We start from the raw sequence: 10002 nt of genomic DNA, 5'->3' as shown, positions 1-10002 counted from the left end.
CTCGATGGCGGATATTTTGAAACCTTCTCGGACGTACGAAACCGCAAGGCTCACGCAGTCCCTCAACATGGATTACAGCTACCTGCCTCCGGTTTAAGCACCCCTTTAGTCATTTCGCCGGTCACAGCGTTTGGGTATATTAGTGACGTTTCAAATATCTCGACTCAGGCAGTGCGGTGTTGAACCTTAGCCGACGACCAAGCGCTTCATCGAAAAATCATCTAGAACATGCTAGCAAGTCATTCCCCGCAATTCACTATTGACCGTGTTTGTAGTCTGACCTACAGATGGTCTCATGACACTTCTCCGGGTGGAATTCTGCGTTGCGAGGTGGCGTTCGGGACTGAAATCCTGTAGAATACGCTCTCCGGGTTCTCCCAACCTCCCATGCGGGACAGAATAAAAGCGAGGAGGGCTCTTATCCTTGCTCACAAAAGAGCGCAAACGACGAAAGCGGACAGTCATTCCCAGCAGCCTTGGATCCGAAAAAGCACGCAAGATGATCGCGATCACAAATGGTTACATCGCCAGGACCATCTACTTCGTATCGAAGCCCGGTGTGAAAGAAGACGACATAAGAGCGTTCGCCCGGTACACTCCCCCTGCTAATGGTTTGAGGATCGAGAGGGTGCAATTCGGGAAGACTCGCCCTAACATACTCATGTTTGAGGACCGCGCCAAAAACGAGGGGGAAGACTATGAGGGATTCGTGATATTCAATCGCGGTCCCTTTATCGGGGACCCTTTGTTTGTGCAACTCGAACGCGAGATCGCTGCCTATACGTCTAGAGGTCGTCCTGCTTTCGCCGGTAGACGGTTCCTCCCCGAGCAAGAAGCAGAGGAAATCATCAGGAACTAGGAATGCATGATTGACAATCATAGATAGTATTCGTTCGAGGATGAAAAATATATGAGCTTTAGACGTGCAAAATCATCCGAGGCTCATTAATTGTACATTGGCCGGTCGAGGGCCTCGGGGGTCGACAGGTTTCGATGACGGATGACTGTAACTAAGGATTTTGAGAGGGGAACTTCCCGGACTGCTCGGTCATTCATTTCCGCCACCTCCTCAGCTCAGACCTTCACTTCAAAAGACCCTATGAGTCCACATGCCTCCTTATTTCCACATTTGTTAACGTTTTTCTCTAGAGGTGCCGCGTCTTTAGGGTGAGAAGTGAGAGGTCCGTCGCGCCCGACACATACCTCTTGACTGGCTATGGCTATGTACCAAGGATCTCTCGACAAAGGATAAGCTCTCGTCAGGGCCTGCCGAGCGGCTTTCTTCTTTACCCTGAATAATCTCAGTCGAAGCGCCATATCGGGACCTCCAGACTTTGATATGGGGAATCGTGGTGATCGGTACAATGGAAAAAGAGGCTTTTCCGGAGCTGCGTATTGGCGATGACGGAAATCGTTTGTTCAATTAGTCCAGAATGAACTTCCTTCGTCCAACGATGAGAAATTCCGCCCCGTAGAGCGGAAGCCGAGACAGACAAAAGCAGATAGCTGTAAATTCCCAATTTCTGCGGTGACCACACTAATTCACAGAGCCCGACTCGGCCCAAGTGAAGCAAAATCGAGGAGCTCTGAAGTTTCGAGTGATGGGGAGCAGGAATGGCATTTTATTCACAACATCTCTGTCCTCAAGCTCGGGATGGAGTGATGAATTCTGAAAAGAATATGGCCGTCGAGCGTTGGACCGTCTTGCGGAATCGATGTGACAGCGTCTGGAATCCATTTCCAATGTTGGCTTCAGCACGTCGAGAGCGGTACATGATGTCTGAACGCTGCTCCCCCTGCACTCTCTCAGTGATTTCCGTCCAATCGATGCATAGCTTGACAGAGTCCTCCACTAATAAGACAACGCTTGAAATACCCCTGAATTTTTCTTGTCCTCTCGTCGACTCCATGAGGGATCTCGGTGTCCTCATCTCTCCCGACCTCAAGTTCAGGATTCAGGAGACATGTTGTGTATGAATGTTGTGTATGTTGTGCATCAATCACTTCGTTGTAATCATTGAGCGATTACACAACAAGACATTTCGCCCGGATTGCTTCATCTGCATCTTCAATCTGCAATCTCAGTCTCCGATGTTTCGCTATCCGGCGACCTGAGTACTACGAAAACCTCTACCGATGTCTCGTCGTTCCGCTACTCCTCTATTGCGCTCCAGTCTGGTCCCCCTATCTCATCGGTGATGTGAAATTACTTGAAGCTATCCGTCGGAAAATCGTCAGACGCGTTGCCGACGACCGCTGCAGTGTAGACCGCTCCGCCTTCTGTGTTCCTTCACTCCATGAGCTCCACGCTTTATCTCAAGTGGTACCCTCGGCTCCTTTTTCAACTTCCCTACAAATCGCCTCCGATCAGGCGTGAAACTCCAGCCCAAATGTGTTGCCAGGGGCGAAGCCATTGGAAATCTTTCCTCCTGGCGAGTCTCTGATAACTCTTCTCGGTATATAACCTTGTTATAATCATATAATCACTTGATAATAAAGCGAATGAATGAACGCATGAATGCGCGGTCGAGCTTCCTTCGCGTAGTCAGGAGAGAACCGAAAAATCCATTTAACCTCACGACAGATCGCTCTGGCTGGCTAGATTCCGCGTGAAGGAACGGATTCTCGTTAGAGCAGGCCTTCCATGATTTTTTTGTCACCATTTCGACCTGATTCCCTCCCGAACTCTCGACTCTCAAGCTGGATGGAAGCCCTTATTGAGGGGGTGAGTTCACTGGCTCTCACAGGATTTAAAACAACAAGAGCGCAGAGATCTTCTCCAAAACTCGGGGTTAACAGAGTCAACCTGCATTATGACCACGAACGGAGTTCTCCCCACAGTTTATTACTTCGTGTCAAAGCCCGGAGTGGGCGTGGGTCAAATAAGGGCCTTCGCAGATCGCCAGGACCATACTACCGGTTTGCGCGTGGCATGGCTGCGATTTGCGGGAACTCTCCCGGTCAACTTGATCTATAGACGACGCCAGAAACAAGAAGGGGAAGATTATGAAGGATTTATCAGATTCAATCGCCCTGTGCCCATGGGCGAACCTTTAGTGAAGGCATTCGGGGACGAGATAGCTTCGCTACTGCTGGACTTCGACAAGCACCTCCTCGACTTACGGTACGTCAATGGAACGCATTTCTACCCGGAGCAAGCACCAGAAGAAGTCCCTCCCCTTTGAGGAGTACGAACAGAAATAAAAATGAAAATCCGGCTAGAATTGGCTCGAAATTATTCGAGGGAGAAAGTCGTTCCATCGCGGCTCGAGAGTCGAGCCTCGCCGGGGCTGGGTTGCGGGTCAGACACGGAGGATTCGAGAGGGGAATCCCTCGAAGTCTGATAGCGTATCCATCTTACATCACAAGCCTCATCCTGCGTTGTTGGTGTCAGCTGAGATCATCATGAGGGGAGGATCTGTGAGTGAGTTTGAAACATAGGAACGCTGGGACGTGGGAGATGGAATCTCAGCGGTGATTGCACTACCGAGATGACTGGTCAATTTCATGACTTCTCCCCGAACGGTGTCGTTAAGGTCGTATCCGGTCTATATGGAGCTCAGAGAACGCCGCGTCGCAATGGCAACGCACCCAGCTCGGACCTCGCTCGCCACCCGCGACCTTTTTGTCTGAGAGTTGAATCTTCCGAGAAGAATTCGGAATTTCCGAATGAAACGGGACCCGCCCCCGTAGAGTTCAATTCAGGATGTTCTATCGCGACTTTCTCCTCGGACTCCTCGCAGATGTCTCGTGCAACATGCGATTATTGGAAGTCGGAACCTTCTGCAAAGAATTGGAAGGATCTTCAGCGAATTCCTCTTCGTCGTTCCACTGCAGGAACTGCGCCCCGGCATCCTCTCAGATCCAACAATTCTTGGGGAGGAATCCAATTCGAGGAAGACTGAAGTTCTCGTAGAAGGAGGACATTTGCTGTCTCATGAGTTCGATTCCAATCCACTGTCCCCACTCCTCCCTCGACCGGAGGTGGAGTGCACTTTCTGTCCTCGAATCAGGAAGAAGACTCTACAGCGAAACTGGCCGGTGGCGTTCAGCGCAAAGAGTTCGCGAACATTCCATCAGGCCGGGCATGCCGAGCCGATTTCTCTCGGGGAAGTCCGAATTCTATGCGATGATGCAAGCAGGTTGCCAGCAGGCCTGCCCGAGTTCACACACCACGAATCGGAGAGGCTTCTGGTGGATTTACATTGCGAGGACCTACACGCCTGAGTAACCAGATTATTCGTTCGTATTCGCGGCCCGCGAGCGATCGTAGAAGCAATCTACTCTTTCCCACAACAGACCATCGGGCCGCCGGCGCCGGCTGCTCTTCTATGCCGCTCGGCCGGAGCAAGAGCCCTTTCCCAATACTGCTGGACGAGTGTCGGTTAGATGCAGCGTTGGGACCAGCAGCAGAGCCCGGATAGGCTACGAGCAGTCTGTGACTGTGGCTGGCTGCCTGCTATTACACTACCGGCATTTGCTCACAACACTAGCTGTTTCGGTCTTTGAAGACACCCTCTGCGATACGCCTCACGGAAGCACGAGCGACGTCCAGCCTTCTTCTCCTGTTCAAAGGAGACAGATTTACGTCGAACGAACTCCGCGTCTGGTCTTTCGAATGAACTCGAACGTTTCCACACTTCGCGAGGTGAGTATTGAGGCCTTATAGAGCTACATTGAGGGCACGAGAGTCCGGGCAGAGTTCCTAACAAGTCTCCTAGAACCTTCCCCTACCGGTCCGTTTTCGGAGCAAGGATTCCTCATTGCCGATTGGTGTGAAGATCGCGTAGACATCGATAATCAAGCTTCCAGACAGCTCGACCGGAGCGGCCATGTGGCAATAGGGCTGCATCTGCGCAGTGCGCGAGTAGCATATTTCTGTCAGTCAGGATACTATTAAAGCCACGACGAGATCCCATTGGAGATGGATCCAGAGAATCGAACAAAAATCCACGTTTTCTCGACCGCTGAGCCAGCTCGACAAGGGAATCCGCGAGCCGCTGGCATGGGCGGACAAGCATCTTCACGCTTGACCTTGAATCGAGCTTCGGTCGGCGAACTGTGGGGCCTCTGACTCCGTGATACTTCCAGAAGAGTCGCAAACACCAAGCTATGTGATGTGCTTCGGAAGTTCACTTAAGGGCCTCAGAGAGCTCTTCGTGGCACCTGCTGCCAGCGGAGAAAATTCTAGAAGCGCCTCGACCCTCCCCCCAACTTGAGGGGGTGGGGGTCGACAACTTCCGCTCAGGAGTGCCTCTGTCCCATGGCGCTCGGCGATCAATCAGCGAAAGCGCTGTTTAGATGTTTTTCATCCGATTTTCGTATACCGAAAGGAGGGAAGAAGGCTCCGATAATCGGTTGAATCGGAGAAATGTTGTGGGAACCTCTCTTGCTCGCATTCAGAGCCCATACTCGGCTGCTCTCGAAAACACTCTGCGGCCACGATCGGGTCCGGTGTTCATTGGCTGGCCACAAGCGGTGATCCGCGGAATTTCCTCTTCTCATGCCGAACGCGTTGCTCAAATATGAATTCTGGCAATAGTTTTCGTACGTTCCCCAAGAAAATTCGTCCAGCTAAATAGCACTCTCCGCCGAAGTGAGGACTTGTTCCTGTCCGAGATGAGGGAACGAACATTCAGTCAGCAAGGCGGTCATCTGATGCTAATGGGCTGTTTTTCGCTTGATCTTCCAGGCTCGCAGTGTGGTACGTCCTTGGGTGGCCAAGCCCCTCGCGTATAAGCCGAGGGCCCTAATCCTGAAGAAAAAAATTGAACCTCCAGGGGAACGCAGTGGGAAACGCACGAGCGCATCGCACGCGGCTTGGGGTGAGTGAATCCTTCGTTCTGTTCTCTGCGGCTCAACTGGACGATGTTTCCGCTGCTCGCGGGAGAGCGAACAAGAGAGGCGGTACCGGGTCCTGAAATCCAGCTGACTGCATGTTTTCAAGAGACGGAAGGTCTGTTTGACCTCCCGGGAGACTCATTGAGACGATCTCGTATTCCAAAACATGCTTGCATGCGATTGAATCGATTGCGATGAACGCTTCAAGGAAAAAACAGCTCACATTCCCCGATCATGGGATACCGGCGCCGCGATGAGCGCGAGCAGATTTCGTGGTCAGACACAACACGGCTCGAGGCACATTTCGACATAAGTAACTTCTGTGTAGAGAGAAGGACGCCGAGCATTTCAGAAAATGACGCCATTCTATCTCACCGACAGCGGAGAACAGATGTTTCTCAGTTTGCCGAAATTGCTGTTTAAATTCGATCGGTTCGACACTGATGAACCAGTTCACATACACTAATTCGTGCACACCGGGCTCGATGCTTGTCGCGTTGAACTTCTCTGCATCAGGCTCTTGTCTATGAGCGTTGTACGGCCAACGCGCTTCATATGTACCTAGCGGCTGATTCGAGCTTCGATCACAAATCGTATCGGCTCTGTCGGCTTCATCGTTCACCAAAGGGCCGGCTCTGCACCACGCTTTGTACGCGGTCCAAGGTCGTGGCGAGGATGGCAGACAAGCTCCGTTATAGAGCCACCGGTCGCCGCGAACCCTCTCAAATCGGCTTGTTTTCGACTTCGAGAGGCATTTACTAAAAAGTCGGTCGTTCTTCTCGCCGGGTTCCTCCGTCGTCGGTCGTCGCGCCGTCCGCCCGCCCGCTGCCCGGCAGCGCGCTCGTTTGTTCTCGCGTTGCCTATCAGCCAGCATTCTCGCTTCCTCTGCCGGCTGTTGGGAAGGCTCGTGCACCCAGATTTGCTGTAACGATCCGGCCGATTGAGATCGTTCACTTCAGGGAAGGCTATTGCGCACAGAGACCAGGCGTCGCGCGGCTCGAGCCGCAGACTCCATCGTGAAGCTAGACACAACGTCGTCAAAGTCAACCAGCAACTTATTCTCTAGATTCGGGCTCAATAAGTCCTTACCATCGGTCCGACGAATTGCTGTTCACTGCGCGCCACGGGATCGATATTCGCGGTATTGAGCTCTCCGTATCGGGTGTCATTGGTAACACGAAACGAAAAAGGATCTCTCGCTCGTTTTTCGAAGAAGTTTGAAAGTGAACATTTCAACGCTAGTTTACCATTCGATCCTGTGAAATCTCGCGGCCGCGCCGGATACGGGTGATCCGACATAGATAAGCGGAACGTGAAGCCAAAATCTGAATTCTAAAGACAGACTAGTCCTGAATGGGCGATCGCGATCACGAGAGAGAATCGATGATCCTGGAAGTCTCTGAACTCACTACTAGAATTGCGCTACCGATGCAGATGAGGGTAAGCGAAAATCTCAGCCTCTAGCATAGAAATCCCTGTCCATTCTCCTGCAATCATCCCAGGTTCTGTTAACTCTTCAGCTCGTCGCCGTCGTTCGCTCATCACCTTCCGCCTCCATTCCTCGATAATTTCGTCAGCTGTCGCAGTCGTGGCTCTCTCGCCACTAGAGACTTCGGCTCGATCGAAAAACCGGTTCCATGACCGGTGCATTGCGGAATCTAAGTGCAAGCGGATCAGAATATCGGATATGGCGAGCGACAAGATTGCGCGTTCTTATTACGAATTCATTCATGCGTAGTTACTCGAATGACAGCTGCATTCCACAAACCATCAGGACCGGGCACAGTTTGAGCCTGCGGCCTACTTCACTCGTGGACATAAAACCTTGGGCGAAGGCGCTTTCTGGGCTGCTCGACTTTAGGTTCGCGAGGGAGCGTCTTCACTCGTGGAAGCGACGCGGCGCGCACAGGCCAGATTTCGTAGACGAGCAGCTCTGACGTTCGATGTAAGGGCTTCACGAGGTTGTCAGCTTCAGTGAGAGGGTGGCTCCGCTGTCTTCGACTTCTCGTTTCGGAAAATGGGCGATCTGACGAGCTTGGAGGAGAGCGATGATCCGAGTTCAGACTCCTACCCGTATACACCGCGAGAGATTTATCGCCGGAGATGATCAGCATCCGATTCAGACCTGGATCCAGATCGGAAATTCGCGACCGAAAGACTCAAGTCTCCATCGATCTCCCGGATGACCTCGCGGAGAGAGTTCACTGGCGTGAGCTCGCAACGCTTTGAGGGAATCACCACATGCTGACTGCACCCGTGAAGGAAGCTCGATCAGGATGCATATCGAGGTATCGGAGAAATTCGCATCACCGCGGTTGCGGCGGGGACGGCTTCCAGGCCTCGGGAGTCGGGAGTCCAGGACAACCATTGTGGCTTCCACATCGTCGGAGTCTGTTCTCGCTTTCAATTTTGCATCCGCTCCTCTGTTTATACGAAAATTCCCCGACGAAACTACAAGCAGTAGAGAGTTTTTCCCAGAGTGGGTGGGTAGAATTTCTTCGGGGAGGGATTGCTCTCCGCGCGGAAGAGTAGATACTAAGTTCGAGATGCTTCCCGACCATCTGACCACTTTCACTCGCATAACTGAGTGCGCCCGTATAAATAATTGTGGGTACGATCTCTCACGACACGGGATAATTTGCCATGAATCGCGCATCTCGAGCTGAACGGCTTCTATCGGGAAGTCGGAGCTTCCCTTGTGTGAGCGCCTCCCCGACAAATGTTTGCATTGAACGATCACTCGGATGTTTTTCCAGTCACCCGACGACTTTCAATCATTATCATGGTGTTTCGATTTCGAACTTCTCATCTCCGGGCTCATTCGCGATGCCGTTTCGAGAAGATCAGCTTCCAGACCGCGTGTGACAGTCGATCCCTCGAGCCTGGCTAACTGGTTTTCCTCCGACGCGGATATTCAAAGACCCGTTTCTGATTTCTTAAGGCCGATGCGCACTTCGAGATGCACCCGAGAAGGACCGCTGACTTGCCTGCCTCTCCGGCTTGCTGGCGGCTCGACGGCTCACCGGCAAAGAGATGGACTGACGGACGGACAGATTCAAAGGCGCACGTCCTATTCGCCCTAAGGGCTGAGTAGCTACAACAATCGTATGCATTCATTTTCCCGCCGGTAAGGTGAATCCGCAAGTCCGAGACTGCCACGAAATCGTTTCGATCATAGGGGTGCCGACCGACTCCATTGGTTCTGAGTCATGCTCGATCTCCACATTTTCGTGACGTCCCGATCTCTGACAATTGATCAGAATTTGTGGAGATTTGATGGCTGCCTGTCCATATTCAACTGTTTGTCGAAAGTGGGTCAAAATTCTCGACAATACCGAAATCCTTTCTTAGCTACGCGTAGACTGGATGAAGCCTTAGGGACGGAAGCCTCTCTCCCCTATGGCAATGATCATCTGTCAGGCATTGCCGACCACGTGGTGGCGGCCGCGGTCTGCTCTGTGGCCTTGAGGAGAGAGCTGCGTAGATCCACCTGGAACGACAGCTTGGGAATCTTTTCGGAAACACTTCAAAATGTCCGGCGAGCGATACGCATAAATCCAGTTCGAGCCAAAAGTTTGGACTAAGTACCCGGCTAGCTAAACGGTGGAGCCTGTAGACTCGGACTGCCGTCAGTGAACATCACGCCGGTTAACACCTGCTCCTGTTCACTCATTGTCGTGGTTACCGGTCTCGAAGCCGCCGCCACTGCTGCTACGTCTACCGTTCGAGCGGATGTCCTCCGACCTTAGACGGATCACTTCCCTAGCGAAACGGACGGTGTCCATGGATCCAATTAGCCGGAAGGAGAGTAAACATTCTGCGGTGAAATGCAGACCGAATCCACATCTGAGTTTCTCGGCCAGATGAAGTTTCCTCATTGGCTGCAGTCCATCGATATGAATGTGGCGGTCATGTTTTCGGCGAGAGCCTCCCGCGACGGCTCGGGGTTGTGAGGGAGCACTCAGGGGAGCAATCATGGAGTTCCATGATTAGGATGAAATAATATAATATATTAATTGCGATAAGAATAAGCATGCGATAATTCGCATTCCGCACTAGGCCGCGACGCCAGAAACGTCCAACTTCGATTGCCCCCGATATCGAAACATTCGTGGACGTGCAACGAAGAGCGCGGTGTTTAGCAGTTGGTCCCTCTTGCTG

The sequence above is a fragment of the Galendromus occidentalis genome, unplaced genomic scaffold (genome assembly GCF_000255335.2).
Source record: "Galendromus occidentalis unplaced genomic scaffold, Mocc_1.1 scf7180000077475, whole genome shotgun sequence".
NCBI classification, from domain to species: Eukaryota; Metazoa; Arthropoda; class Arachnida; order Mesostigmata; family Phytoseiidae; genus Galendromus; species Galendromus occidentalis.
The sequence above is the reverse complement of the archived record's forward strand: the minus strand, read 5'-3'. Positions refer to the sequence as shown.